This window comes from Rhipicephalus microplus, chromosome 4 (assembly GCF_043290135.1).
Source record: "Rhipicephalus microplus isolate Deutch F79 chromosome 4, USDA_Rmic, whole genome shotgun sequence".
NCBI classification, from domain to species: domain Eukaryota; kingdom Metazoa; phylum Arthropoda; class Arachnida; order Ixodida; family Ixodidae; genus Rhipicephalus; species Rhipicephalus microplus.
The window spans coordinates 106,665,192-106,680,305 of record NC_134703.1 but is presented as its reverse complement, the minus strand read 5'-3'; the positions used below and the strand labels follow the sequence as shown (position 1 = coordinate 106,680,305).

At 44.4% G+C, this 15,114-nt stretch overlaps 1 protein-coding gene across 2 annotated transcripts in view; it reads left to right on the top strand.

The window, feature by feature from the left end:
• LOC142814565 (uncharacterized) overlaps positions 1-15,114 on the top strand; it is a 416,641-nt gene that overhangs the window by 132,613 nt on the left and 268,914 nt on the right. For both annotated transcript variants that reach the window (XM_075893452.1, XM_075893453.1), the window contains one exon: positions 11,981-12,058. The gene's annotated coding sequence lies outside the window, so the exon portion shown is untranslated. The remainder of the gene's footprint in view (positions 1-11,980; positions 12,059-15,114) is intronic.

The window sequence follows — 15,114 nt, the reverse complement described above, 5'->3', positions numbered from 1 at the left end:
AGGAAGACGAAGAGTCTTGGCATGATCGCAGTGTGCTGCCGCAAACGACCATCGTTCACCTCTAAATAAAACCATCTTATCACAGCTCGCTGTTACAATATATATATACTGGGTGTTTTGAGAAATGTATCCAATAATGTTTAAACATCAGCAAACAGCGCTATTGGCTTGCTGTCTTCTCAGTTGCTTTTTCTCTTGCGGCAGGCATCTTAAGAGTGTTGAAGAAAGACGACAGTTCAAACAGTAATTAGGACAGTTATGTAAGCAAAATGTTGCGACATATTACTTGACAGTGACAAGTGGCGATGTGTTTTCCCGGAACCTCAACGCATTGTCTACAGGTGGGCGAGGTACATAGGAAATGCCGTAACGTCGTCTAAAGTGAACACACCTGAATTCACAGGCAGCGGTTCCTGCAACGAACCTACGTGCAAACTGTCCCCCGATAATGCAATAGAATTGATGGCGCGCATCTGCGTTTTCGAACATTAAAACGCAGATATATCAATCACAGAGTTAACTAACTTCTGACTTCGACATCTCCGCACCTGCGAGAGTTCATTCAAAAACACTTCCTGAACTGCTACAAAAGTATTGCGCACTTTGGTTTCCTTTACTTTTCCTGTAAAAAAGAACGGCCTTGTTCTCTTTGACTCCCATCCAAATTTAGGCCTACACAATAGCTGAATCTGTTTTGCGATTACGGACGCTGCCAAATGCTTCCGATAGCCGAGGGGACAGTGGGAGCCTTCTGTGCATCACCGTCCGACGAGCATCGTTCTTATTGAATGCGTTCTAAAGCCGTGTTCCCACGATCCCGTCGAAAGTGTGCCCTCGGCGTCCTTTCCATACTTAGTAGCGCATTGTCGGAGCTGGCGCGGAAGTTTTGGTGATCTCCCCTTCGCCTTTAGTTGCCTATCGGCTTCTTTCCATTTCTCTCTCTCACTTTTCACATTATCCCAACGGAGCGTGTTGAATTGAGTACAGCCTCGTTTTCCCATCTTTGTAGCGCCAGCCCCCTTAATTTTATGTTGTGCTGGTTGGTATAAGGTGGCCATAAAGAAGCTCGGTTTTCTCATTGACAGGCAAACTTAGTTTGTCAGCTTGTAATGACTAAAGTGATAGTCGAACGCGAAGCAAAATTATACTGGCAAGGTTTGGGATGAGAGAATCGTCCGAGAGAAAGAGGAAGAGCCCAACACTCCTTTCGTTAAAAAAACAAAAAACGCCCACCACCTCTCACTGATCACCGACGCTACCCTGTATACAATTTCTTTGCGAATCGCAACATAGCGAAGTTCTATTCGAGCAATTTTTTACGTGATTTCGTGAAAGCTACGTTTTCCATTCGGCGACCAACTCAGCCAGGTCCTAAATGCTCGCCGGTTATGTCCGTTAGAGCTTACAAAAAATAAGCGAATGGTTCGTACTCAAAAATCACTCTGCACGGACATCCTACTTCCACGTTGAGGGCAGGCCATCGACAAAAGCAATTCGAAAATGGACCTTTTTACGTGATATCATTTGATTCAGGGATGTAACCTCTTTTTTTTCTTTGTCTTTTAGGCTGTGCGTGTTTCTTGCAGTGAATGGTTTGGCTCTAATATATTAGCATCTTTAACGCATTGTACTATCAATTTTTGAAGTGTTGCTAGCTTTATTTAGTGTGCAGTCATACTGCCTGTAAGGACATCTCATTTTTATGCTGTGCCCAATCTTTAATGTTCAGCTGCACGTTAATGCCGTAATCGGCTTGCATAAAAGCAAGTGATAATGTTAGCAGACTGTATTGTTCTTGAAAAGGCACGTTTCAAAGCTTTATTCAATCGCAACGCAAGACTTTCATTGTGGACAGGTCAGCTAGGTAGTTTATTTGGAAAGAGAATCACAACACGTTCGGTGTCAGTGTGCGTTGATCAATGTTGTGTTGCGCAACAAAGTGTTTTTTTTTTATTTTATTAATGAGCGGTACCAAGCTCAGCATCGCTCAGCTGAGTGCCACTCATTCACTGGAAGCTCGAGAATTCATCGCTCTACCGATGGCAAGAAAGAAGAAATAAGAAACGGCTTGTACAACATGGAGCTTTTGTCGAGAGACGCAGCAAAAAGATGAAAGAACACGAGAAAGAAAAATATGGTGGCACACCTAGGGCAACATGGCAAATCAGTACATGGGGATATGACAAAAAGTTCAGTAGAAACTGCAGCGACACAGTGCTACATAGAGAAAGCTACGAAGACTGGAAGAGTGGACGTCGATCGTGCATATTTGCGCAACGGAGCACAATTCTCGAGGCACGTACGTCAAGATTGTTTGCGTCCCGGCGAAGTGCTACGTGCACTTCGGCAGCCCTGAATAGATAAGGAACTTTTTGTAGCCCTGGGGGCTTCGATCGTGTCACAGTTTGCCGCGTAGCTTCCCGTTAGGGAGCGAAGGAGAAGAAACAATCAGATGGGTCACTAATGTTCCGCTTGGTCATGGTCCGTTGGCATCACTTGGCATTCTCAAGAGTGTAGTCGTTTTTTGTTACAGCACGTACAAAACTAGCTCATAAGTAGAATTACTTATGAGCCAGCTTTGTACATGCTTATGAAATACTCACGAGGGACTCTAGACCTTTCAAACTCAGCCTATCCTGTATTGTGCCTATGCCTACAAATGTTGACAACTTTAAATATTCCCTCTTCTCAAAACCTATTGAAGAATGGAACGTACTACCCCATAGTATAACTCAAATTAATTATACAAAGGAATTTGAAAAGACGGTAATGGCATATTACTCCTTTAGGTAACCATATCTAGGCGCTGTTACTTCATATTTTCTAGTCGGGATGTTCCCTTTTTTGCATATTTTTCTATAACTTTACGTGACGTTGGTAGGAAAAAGTTCCTACGACACGGAAGTTTGGGATGTATATGGTATAGCCTCCGTCAAGTGTGTTGTATGAAGTTATGCTACCTTGCCAATCGTTGGTCACTACTGTGTAAACCTTAATTAACTTACCTGTTGGATTGGTCCTCTCTTAAAACTGCCCGTTGGGTTTTCTTTTTTGATTTTATTTTGTAGTGCTTGTGTCAACAAATGAAGTGTACTTCGTTACCCCAGCCTGTAACAGCCTTTGGCGAACAGTATAAATAAATAAATAAATAAATAAATAAATAAATAAATAAATAAATAAATAAATTGAGGTGCATCACTCTTCTCTGCAACAGCACCTTACCTCTACTAGCCAAGTTTTTGCACGACTACTTGAGTCATCTTGTGTCGCCAAAGTTGAAATATTTACGTTTGTCGTATTCATTCCGTATTCCGTTGTTCTAGTGACCCAAAAAAGAGAGAATTGGTCGTGAGATCAACTTACTTCTTGGTGCCCTGCCGCAGTGGTCTAGGGGCTAAGGTATTCGGCTGCTGACGCACGGGTCACGGGATCAAATGCACTTCGCTAGCATACGCCGTATTTTTTACAGCGAAAGCTGTTATGAGATCACAACTCGGGTCACGGGCAATGGTCCGCCGACGCTACCACCACTGGTGTCCGTAACCACATCGCGTGAAATTAGAAGAAAATATCTTGCCCCAAAGACACAGTGGGGCTCGAAACCTGGGTCCGCTGAGTGCCAGCCCAGTATTCAACCACTGAACTACGCCGGTGCTTGTGACTTGTTGGCAAACCGAGCACCAAAGACACAGTGGTGCCGGAAACCGAGTCTGATGGGTGTCAGCCCAGTATTCTACCACTGAGCTGTGCTGGTTTTTTTTCTTTCGTGGTATTTATTACAATGTGTGTTAGAATGAACATAAAATGACATTTACACTATGGAACACCGGTACAATGACAGAGCGACAGTAATCACCTTAGTGTTACTAAATAAACACTCGTCAATTATGAAGTTCAGTAGAGCCACGAGAGTTTTTCAAATCGCGTTATACACAACATGTGACAAGGCCAAGTACCTCGCCAAGATGGGGTACCAGTCTGGTTTGAAGCCTATGTCATCATAAATGTATTTTAGGTGGACAGCTATTCTACTGAAATGTGAGCTCGAAGAACTGGTGGGTCCTGTGTTGCGATCTTGCATAAGCGTCTTCCATAGACTGTGCATACCCATGAGAAAAAACACATTAAAAGGCTATTCATCAAGAGATGTTGGCAAAAGATAACGAATAGCGTAAGAATTATTATCAAACATTTTTTTCAGAGCCCACTGGAGGAAATCCCAGAACAAGATAGCATCTTTTCAACTGACAAAGCAGTGTTCTATTGTCTCTGGCACATCATATACGTGGCAGTCAACACAAGAAACAAAAATACCCTTTCTTTTGAATTTAGAGACATATACATTTTGCGCACTCGGTTCAAGACATCATGACTTGGCATATCTGAATACAGGGAACGGTACAACGGAGGCGGAAAAAGCGTAGATAATAAATTTTTGTATAATACTTTGCGAGACCCTGTGTACAAGTATTCTTAAAGCGAGCTTTAAGGACTCTAACTGCAGAATAAACTTCCTGCATGAATCCCCACAAACACGGCCGTTCGGAAGAGTTTGAAGAAATGACTAGGTCAGGGAAGCAATCCACAAGATTAACCTGCAGGAATGAACGAATTACGGGATGGGAATGGTCACGGAAAAATAAAAAGCGGGAAACTGTTTACCATAAATAGAGATGTTTTAATCCTAACCAGGACTAACTGTCCACAAAATGTGGTCACGACGCATGGGCTCAAAAGTAGAAGACCATATAAAATTTTGCAAAAATCCGATAAAATTATTGGACATGAAATCATAAACAATGAATAAGTTGCAATACGCGGTAGAGCTTTGTTTACTAGAAAAGTATTACAAGCTTCAGCTCTCCCAAATATTGGTAGGCGACGGGGAACAAATGTCTGGCCTTGTCATTGAAGCTAAGAGACACGCTCCCTCCAGTAATGCGCACTAAATCTACACGCATCTAACGGTGCACCGAGCTACGTTGGTGGAGTTCTTGTCCAATTAATTTCTGCATATTGACTAGGTGTGCTACCCCATGAGCCAAATCAAAACCCAAAACTCTTCGAGGCGTTCAAGCGAGCACATGATACTATGCCAAATTTGTCTACTACTGATGGCACACTTTGCATGCTTTGTTTATCTGTGCAGAACACTGCTACGTCGTCTGCGTAAGCCAATACTTTCATTTCAGTTCCTAATATATTGAATCCGCGAATACTACTTGGTCGTAATATATTTAAGCATAGCGACACTCAATGAAGGGCAAGCAGTAGTGGGGACATAGGGCAGCCCTGCTTCACAGACGAACACATCAAAACTGGTTTACACAGCTGACCATTAACAACAAGACGGGTCGAAGATTGATTATAGCATAGTTTGACGCCTTTAAACACAACAGGGCCGACATTGGCATGTTCCAGAAGAGAAAACAGAAACGAATGACTAACACGATTGGAGGCTTCTGCAAGGTCTACCTGTAACATTGCAAGGTGTTTTTGATGTCCATAAGAGTACTCATGTCCATAACAGTACGAGCGACATGTATATTGTTTTGTATAGATCGGCCCTAATTCCGCATGTTTGGTGGGACCCAATGAGAATGAATATCGCAAATTGCAACCTATTTGATAATACTATGGCGAAAATTTCGAAGTCAACGTTTCACAGCGCTATTGGCCGGTAACCCTCAACAGAGTGAAGTTTTTTCTTGTCCGAGTTTTTCGGTATCAAAACTGTGTGGCTCTTGCAAAATAATTTCGGGAGTGTCTCCATGTCATAACTTATTTAAAAATGTCCAACAATATAGGAGAGAGAGCCTTTTTAAATGTTTTGTAAAGTTCAGCATAAATGCCGTCAAGGCCAGGTGACTTCGACGAAAGTAAGCTGTCAATAGCGTGCTCAATTTCCTGTATCGTAATAGGACAATTAATGGCTGCACAATCATCGTCTTCCCATGGGCTCAAAAGGGAAACAAAGTTCGTGGTAAGGTTGACATCAGGGTTAGAGAGAGCACTAAATAAACTTTCGTAGTACTTTTCAAATGTCGACATTTTGTCTCTTACCTCTGTTACATGAACAACATTAGAGTAAAGGTCTGGGATTATTTTAAAAACTGTGGGGCGTTTTTCATCGAATAAAGCTTGGCGCGTTGGCTGCTCTGAGTTTAAGGTAAGTCGATTTCGAGATTTTATACGTGCTTCTCTGTAACGAGCGGCATCATATCTTTGAAGTTGATATTTAATATCTATAATAGGAACAATCCCGGTGTCTCGCATTCAATCGTATAAAGGTGGCGCAAGCTTTTAAGCAGCGTTTTTTCCTCGTTCTTCCTATAAAAAGACTTAGTAGTTGGATTATCTGTAGCCATAACTCGAACTTCTTCTTTATATATCTGCCAAGAAGCATGTATACGTAAAATTCTTGAGAAAGATTGCGTTAATGTTGTTGGCAAACTTGCCTTAGGCAAGTTTGATGTTGCAAAAGCAATCGCGTTAATACGACTTATAAAGCGCTTTAAAATAGAGAAAGAACAACCAGTCGTCGCACAATGCGAATAGCGTAACGAGTGAGCCGTCTAATGCTCCAACAGATTACAAAAGCTTGTTCTCGTTCGCCTATTAACCGTGGTGCGTACCCACTTCAGGCATCATTCCTCATCGTCCTCAGCCACTACATAGACATTTGGCACAAAATTCCTTGCAAGTGTTTAGCGGATACCACGCGTCTCAGAAGAATGACAAAAAATAGCATAACAAATGCCTGCCTACTACCCAAACAAATTTATTCATAATGCCCTAGTGGGTATCAAGCAAGTGTGCTTGCAGTAGTTACCAAATGAGTGTTTTAGAAAAGCGCCGAAAGGCCGTTCTTCTAGCTTTCCCTGTGACTGTGCTGCGCCTATCGCGTAGGCCTGGCGTTTTTTTTTTCAATTGCAACAGAGGTCGATTTTTCGAAATCAGAAGGCTGCTATGAGTTTTTGAGAATGTTTTACCTAACCACCCAACTTCACGAAATAAAAAGTTTATGAAACTTACTTATGAAAAAAGCGTTGAAAAAAATGTCTTTAGCCATCTTAAGATGCGTGTGGCTACAAAAGTAATTGTGATGGCATTGAACGAATATCGTAGTTACCCTATTTTTTAGTATTTTGGACACATTTCTTGAGACACCCGGTATTGCCTTAGTGCATTACTTTGTCGGGATAAAGTATTACGGAAGGTAGTAACCGAAGCGCACCACCATCTACTTCCGAGCACTTGCGGTGAATTCAATAAAAACACTTAGTGGGCGACATGCTGCATTTAGGTATGCACTCGATCTCACATTATCTATCTGCTACCTGTAGGGCCCACGTCCACGTCGAGACTAACTTTATTACTACCTTCACAAAAATGTGGATAGGAGTGTTATTTCATAGTTTCCGACTGACTTTATCGTCAGTTTACACCTGCGTCGAAGATGAAGACGAAGAAAAAAGGATTGGTTTAGATCGTAACTTCTGCAGTGATTATTGTTCATTAAATACATCAAAACCTGGAAACGAGTCGCCATTACGAACATGGTCGTGTACAGTTTGTCGGGCAAGGCTGTGTGCTAGCAAAAAAAGGAAAAAAACTTTAAACAACGAACCAATGCGCTTTTATGTCACTTGCGGCGACAGCTGTTCGCGCCGTAAAGACAGTGGTTAGGTTTGTATCCATGCTTTCTACACGTTTGTATTTTTTGTCGCTGCATTGTGAGACCGCCTTTGCCACCCTACAGCTCTATTGCGGCTCACGCGATCTGCAGGGCCTTTCCAGGCGCCTTTATATTCTACGCTTCTGCTTTCTTGCTCCACGCAGGACGAACGCAATCCTTATTTTCCGAAGAATAAACATTGTCAGCAAAATTTAGTGCCAAAAGATAATAAATAGAAAGACGACTGTGATAGTTGTCGAATATAGAAGAACCAGCATGCTTTCTTCAGCTGGACCACGTGAAACCAGAAGAGGAAATTGCCAATGGTAGCCGCTGCCAGAAAATTGCAGAGGGCACATATAAAGGTATAGAGCGTCTCCCGGTGTGCTGTGTACATTTTGACCGTTCAGTGTTGTAGAAGCGAACGAAATCTTTGCCTTCGTCGAATTTGATTACGGGGAGAATCATCTCGCTAGTAGGTTGCAATAAGAGTGGAGGACGGAAACTTTATCATACGATTTTGCATTATATGTCCTCGCTTTTGTAAACTCGTGCTGCGTTAGTCCTCTATGCTGCAGCCTTCCAAAGAAGCAGGGTTTCATTCACGTCTTACGACATCGGTCTCGAATTGCGAGCAGAGCATTCGGCGCACGTTTTAGAATCACAACCACCACTTGTCCGGTGGGATATTGAAAGGACCCTCCAGCGTGAACGCGGCGCAGTTTACTCGGTCAATATATACTGCCCCACCTGCTTTTCTCCGCGCTCGTAAAACGACCGCAGCACACGCAGATCTTCGTGGCAGGCCCCGAAAGGCACTTTTATAAGACATCGTATCTTTGTTCTTATTAGGGTCACATTCGTGTTGAAACGAGACAGAGCTGATGAAATTTTGTTATGTGCTCACTTCACATATGCGTATTACCTCTTATGGTTCTGAACACGAACATTGATTATTGTTTTGTCTGTTCGTTTGTTTGTTACCTGTTTCATAAATGGTGCGTTACATAAAACATTTATCTTAACGGAGCATTACGCACACAACTTCTCACTTGCTCAAACGACGCCCCGATGTCTGGGAACTTTCTAGATTATTTGATAAACTTCTGATAGCCCTGCATGAGAGCGCAAACACAGAAAGTTGAATGTATTACGGAACTTAAGCGGCCATCAGCGATGGCGCGGAAATGTTCCATGCCGCATGTATGAATGCCGACACACATTACCGTAGATCAACTTTATCAATGGCCGACGTCCTGTTCGACGTTGTTTCTGATGGCTGACGTCCTGTGCGTCCGTTCATCCGTGCGTCCGTCCGTCGGTACGTCCGTTCGCTTCGCCCCACTCGTCATCATTCCCCTCGAGGACATACTGTGATTTTATTAACTTTGTTGATCCTAGGCACGTAGATCCGGAATTTATTAGTGCGAGATTTAAGACATCGACCACTGCGGTCACCAAATATCACAGTCCGCTCGTCAAACAAGCTGGCCTACCCCCGTCGCAGTATTCAAATCTTCAGTCCTGAGAGGTGAAAGTACTCGTATAGCGCAAACAGGGCTTGAAGATCGCTGGGGAATAACAACCAAAACGTTCTTAACGATGCGTTACGAATACTGATCGTCGGAGTGAGATTAATTTTGAATTGCTGGTGAACCGTGGTTTTGGTGCTGTCGCGTATGGAGCTATCATAATCTCACAGCTCTCATTACCAACATCGCATCCACATGTCCAACGAAGAGGAAGCCGTTTCCACAATCAGGTTCGTACTCGTCTGCCTAACAGGATCCATCTGGGCAGCTATCAGTAGGATGACATCTGTGTGCACTGATCTCGCATAAAAGTTAATTTGTTAGTTGTTTGGACCATGGTTAAACGAACAGAATTCTCAGGTTACAAAGAAAAACAGAAGCGTCGTCACGTTCGCGGTGCTTGTCGCATTCTAGCTGGGGCCATCAGATAAGATTGCCCCACGTGTGTGCTAATTTGCTTTCTTTTTTCTTCTGTCACCCTCCGATTGGCTGCGCAGCACTCGGAAATGCGCCGCAAAATGGCTAAACTGCAATATTTCTTCCCGCGATTGTATGCGTCATCCCTTCCTATGATTAGTGGTCGTCCAACCACCCAATACATAACATCATGCACCACTAAATATTTTTCTAAGTTGAAGTTGTCCCCTTGGAGACTGCCATATCAAATGTCGAATATTTCACCTAGCTGGCTGTTCCAACCCAAACTTACGGCACCGAAACATGTATATCAACACACGCACACACACACAGACACACACACACACACACACACACACACACACACACACACACACACACACACACACACACACACACACACACACAAGGTTATCAAATGACGACTAAAATGAAAAAAGAACGTAAGAATTCGCTAGCTAGAGCCACTTTATAATAAGTTCTGCCCACACCGGTACGAGGGTAAAGTTTGACGAAAGGGCGAGTGGTTATGCGTGAGTCACGCAGAAAATTTTTGTTTCAAGCATCTTTTTTATATGGACGCCGTCCGTGAGAACTTGGCCATATAAGCTCCGGTTTAAAATCAAGGAGGTTTAATTGTTAGTTGGCCAAGCTTCCATTAACTAGTGAAAAAGCCTCTTAGAATATTAGCTAACATTTACTCAATATAAGTGCAAATTAATGAATTAGATAACCCATTTACTCAAATATCATATAGTAGTTTGTGGCGTTCACTAGTTTCGCGCGTGATTTGGTTGTTGTTTTTGTTAAGTTTGTTGTTTTTGTTTAAGTGAAAAATAGCGCGGGCACCATCACATCGTCGCAGAAATGTGAGTGCTTTGGACGCCTTGTCTACGTCCTCATATTTGCGCAATTTCAAGATTGAAGACAACAACGCTAAGAAGGAAGAAATGAATAAAAGGAAGAGACAGGGAGGTTAACCTAGACGAACTGGTTTGCTACCCTGTACGGGTGTGGGAAAAAGGGTCGGAAAGAGGATAAACTGTTATCTGAACTTCCGCAACACCTATTTAACTAAGAACGGGTGATAGCACACGTGCACGTGCCTCTTCACTGCCGGCACACTGTACGTGTCTTACAAATTCTTAACTTGGCTAAATACTCCAAAATTGGTACTTCCTGAGACGCTGCTTCAGCTGAGCGCCCGTATTTAAACCCTCATGTCACTGAAATTAAGCCGTGTCTCAGTAGGACAGGTAATTTCCTGCGCTGCTTTGTGATGAAAACTTTAACTTACTGCATTATTTTAGCCTTCCTGATTGAAAATCTTCCGGCAAGGGCCTAGCTCGCAATACTTCGTTAAGCACAAAGGTGTCAAGCTTAGATTCCGGATAGCGGACGCACTGGAGGGCCTACTAGAAACGAGTGAGTTGGATTTGCAAGCTACTCGAAATCCCAGGGTGCTATCTTTCTCGACTCGAGCTCCGGACTTTTCTTTACTTCACTTGGGGTCGCTCGCACAGGCAGCGAGGATTTCAACGGAGACATACGTCGCCATGCTTTATCAACGAGATTGCCTGTTCCTGCGCTTGCGTAGATACGTTCTTTTTTTGCTTAATTTTTCCTCCCATTTTTGTTCATTTTCTTCATTGCTCCATTGGCTTCCTTCTCTCTTTCTTTCTTTCCTCACTCGCTTCTTTTTATGTGAATTATCTAATTTTCTTCACTTATGTGTTTTTCTTCATTTACATTTTACTTGAATGCTTGTCACGGCCGCCTCTCTAACGGGAAGACGTGGATCAAGGAGCTTTTCGTTGGGGTAGGAGAGCGGGAGACGGGGGGAGTTGCCCTCGACAAGGGATTTCCTTTAAAAGGGCAGGCAGTCGGGGAACTTGTGTGTTGTCTTTTGATAATTTTCGCTCTCTTAGGCGGGCTAAAAAAGGGCCAAGGAGGGGGAGGGATATGACGCGTTTACTTTTTCAAAGTGATATTTATTGTTTAATAATGAACACTATCGACACATAACTGGTTCTGCAATGTTTTGCTGCAAATGTGGTGATAATAAGAGATGTCATGGCTGTAGTTGTCTTAAACTTGAGGTCAGGTTCCTTTTCAAATCTACACAACGCCAACAATGCCATGCTCTGCCCCAGTGCGATGTAGAGATGCAGGCCAAGAGTTTTCCGGCATTACCTGCCTTATCAGTTATTTCCTGTCCTTCGTGATTTCTTTCAGGTAATTGTTTTTCTCAGTTGTGTTGAACTTCGTCGTTCGTTGCGGATTAACCGTTCAGTGCAGTAAACCTGAAAATAGCGCCAATTAATTAGAAATGTTCTTTCACGCTTTTTTGCAGGCTCAACGGAGTACCTGTGTGACACAGCACCGGTACCACTTGAACTGCGACACTGCACCTAACTGAACACAGAAGCAGGTTAGTGCATTCGCTCTTTCATGCAGATGTGGAGTATATGACGCCGGTAAAAACCGATTCCTCTACATTAAGCAATCGCAAGGGTTGCAGCATTGAGGGCTTATGAGTGATGAGCGCTAAGGTTAAGGAGAAGCGCGAACATAGTACTTCAACGCGAGTATTTTTCTTTCTTGGTAAGTTTTTCATTCATGACGCACTTTGGTGAACCAATGCTGCATCTGACTTTTCCAGCCACATGCGCACAAAGGCATACGCGCCACTTCTCACTACTTATTTTTGCATTGGAGCTTCCCAAAATTGGATTAGCATCTCGCACCTCAGAAAAGGGCAGAACTGAAATACTATCAAGCAGAAAGGATTATATATTTTCTGAGTCGAAATAGTAGTTAGCGTCTACATGAGAGGCGTGAGCTGTGCGCTGAATTCGCTTTTACGAAAGCGTGTAGTCGATGCTTCAGAAGATATTCAAAAAGTGTTATTCTTAAAACTGAAGCCATATGGCGGTTTGCACACGTGTCTCTAAATAAAGGTTCCACGAAAAGTTGTATTTGTTCTAAAGTCCATAGCAGCATGCATAACATGCTGTGATGTCGACGTAACGCACAGAAAATACTTCCAGTGAATACAGTTTAATGTATGCCTGAACTTTTCGCCTAAGTCCGTATTATAGTTTTAAAGGGACCCTAGAGACTTTTTTTTAATATCAACATACCGCTGAGAAACTGATTGATATGTGTGGTTTAACATCCCAATACCATCATATGATTATGAGAGACGCCGTAGTGGAAGACTCCGGAAATTTCGACCACAAGGGGTTCTTTAACGTGCACCCAAATCTTAGCACACGGGCCTACAGGATTTCCACCTCCATCGAAAATGCAGCTGTCGCTGCCGGGATTTGCACCCGCGACCTGCGGGTCAGCAGCTGAGTACCTAAGCCACTAGACAACCGCGGTGGGGCATATACTGCTAAGAAAAGGACCATTATTTTTGACTACGTGAATTTTCCTATTCGGCATGTTTTATTTGTAAAAGATTCCGACTGTACGTTACTGCAACTACCACCATAGTTTCGTATTCCATGTTTCAATAAATTATAGGTTGAGTCTGCGTCGTCAACACAGGCAATGTCTTGCACACATCACCTGGTTCCGTGGAAGCGCTCATGTATATTGATACACAACAGCCGGCACAGCCTGGCTGCAAGAAAGAAAAACACGACGTTGGTTGCTGGTTGTTGATGAACTAACGCCATCTTGTTCGCCGAGCACGGTGCATCGTATTTAACTTATTAAATAAGTTACCCGTAACATTACTGGTGGAGGTGGACGACTCCCGTACCTCGATGGAGACGCGCAGCGGTCGCAACACCGAGGACTCTTCGGCTACTTCAACTGCCAGTGCCTCATCCCCACCGGTCTCTCGATCCGAGTCGACAACCTACGTCACCCTGCCACCCCTGCGGGATCCTGGAACTTTCTCCGCTGACGGTACCATCGACGTTGACTCCTGGCTGCACCGGTACGAGCGAGTCAGTGCTACCCACCGCTGGGATCCCACGCTCATGCTCGCCAATGTTGTGTTCTACCTCGACGGCACGCCACGGACATGGTTCGAAACCAACGAAGCCGAAATCACAAGCTGGGATCTTTTCAAATCGAAGATCCGTGATCTTTTCGGCGATTCATCTGGTCGTCAGCTCCCTGCCAAGAAGACTCTCGCCACTCGCGCCCAGACGTCTACTGAATCGTACGTCTCATACATTCTTGACGTCTTGGCGCTTTGTAGCAAGGTCGACCAGCGCATGTCAGAAGAAGAAAAAGTTAATCACGTCCTCAATGGGATTGCTGACGATGCCTTCAACCTGCTGGTTTTTAATAATGTCACGAGCATCGACATGATCCTGACAGAATGCCGCCGTCTGGAACAGGCTAAAGCCCGCCGCGTCACCCACGGCATCACGCGCCTGCCGAACACAGCTGCTACTTCCTCTTGTGATGACGCCGTCCGCCCTGTTCCCCGATGTGACAACCTCACCCGAATCATTCGTCGTGAGGTCGAGGCAGCCCAACCAGCAGCTACTCCATTTCCAATGCCTGATCCTTCACCAACCACTATCTCACTGATACAAGCTGTCGTTCGTCAAGAATTATCGAACGTCGGCCTACACCCCATTCAACCAGTCTACTCTGCCGAGCCGTTTTATCGTCGTCCCTCCGCTCCTCGAGTTGGTTCCAACTACTCTCGACAGCGCAATTTGTCCGAACGGCGTACACTGGACGACAAGCCCGTATGCTTCAACTGCCGACGTGTGGGTCATATTGTTCGCCACTGCCGCAATCACTGGGCTCCGCCGGCACACTATGGGCCTCCTACCCAGGCCACTTCTGTCCACCAGTCGTCATCGACATTTGATTTCGATTCCCCTATGCCGACCACATCCTCTGACTCTGCTGCACCTCTGACGAGGCCTCGCTACGCCCGCTCACCATCCCCTACTCGCCGTCAATCTCGTTCGCCCCCACAACGCCGTCCTGCCTCTCCGACCTATTCGCAGCGCCCCCGACCGGAAAACTAGGCAATGCAGCTTCTGGAGGTGAAGCTGCGTTGACGACGACCTCTGCAAAAAATCCTCGTGTAACATTACCGACCACCCGGAATCTGTTGAATGTTACTTTAGACAATGTACCTGTGCGCGCGTTGATCGATACCGGCGCGCATGTGTCCATAATGAGTGCTGCTCTTCGTCGCCGCCTAAAGAAAGTTATCACACTCGCCTTGAACCGCGCCGTTCGAGTCGCCGGCGGGGGAACTGCCGTGATAATTGCCATGTGCTCTGCCCATGTGACTATCGCCGATAGAAGCACTGCTGTTCTTTTCACCGTTATAGAAAATTGCCCTCATCAAGTAATTCTAGGCATGGATTTTCTAACCGCTCACTCGGCCCTTATAGATTGTTCAGCCGGCTGTCTTGACCTTGAAATGCCTTTACTTTCTGATCTGACCATCACCCCAAGGTCGCCTTTGCTGCATTGATTTCGCACGCCTTCCGCCTA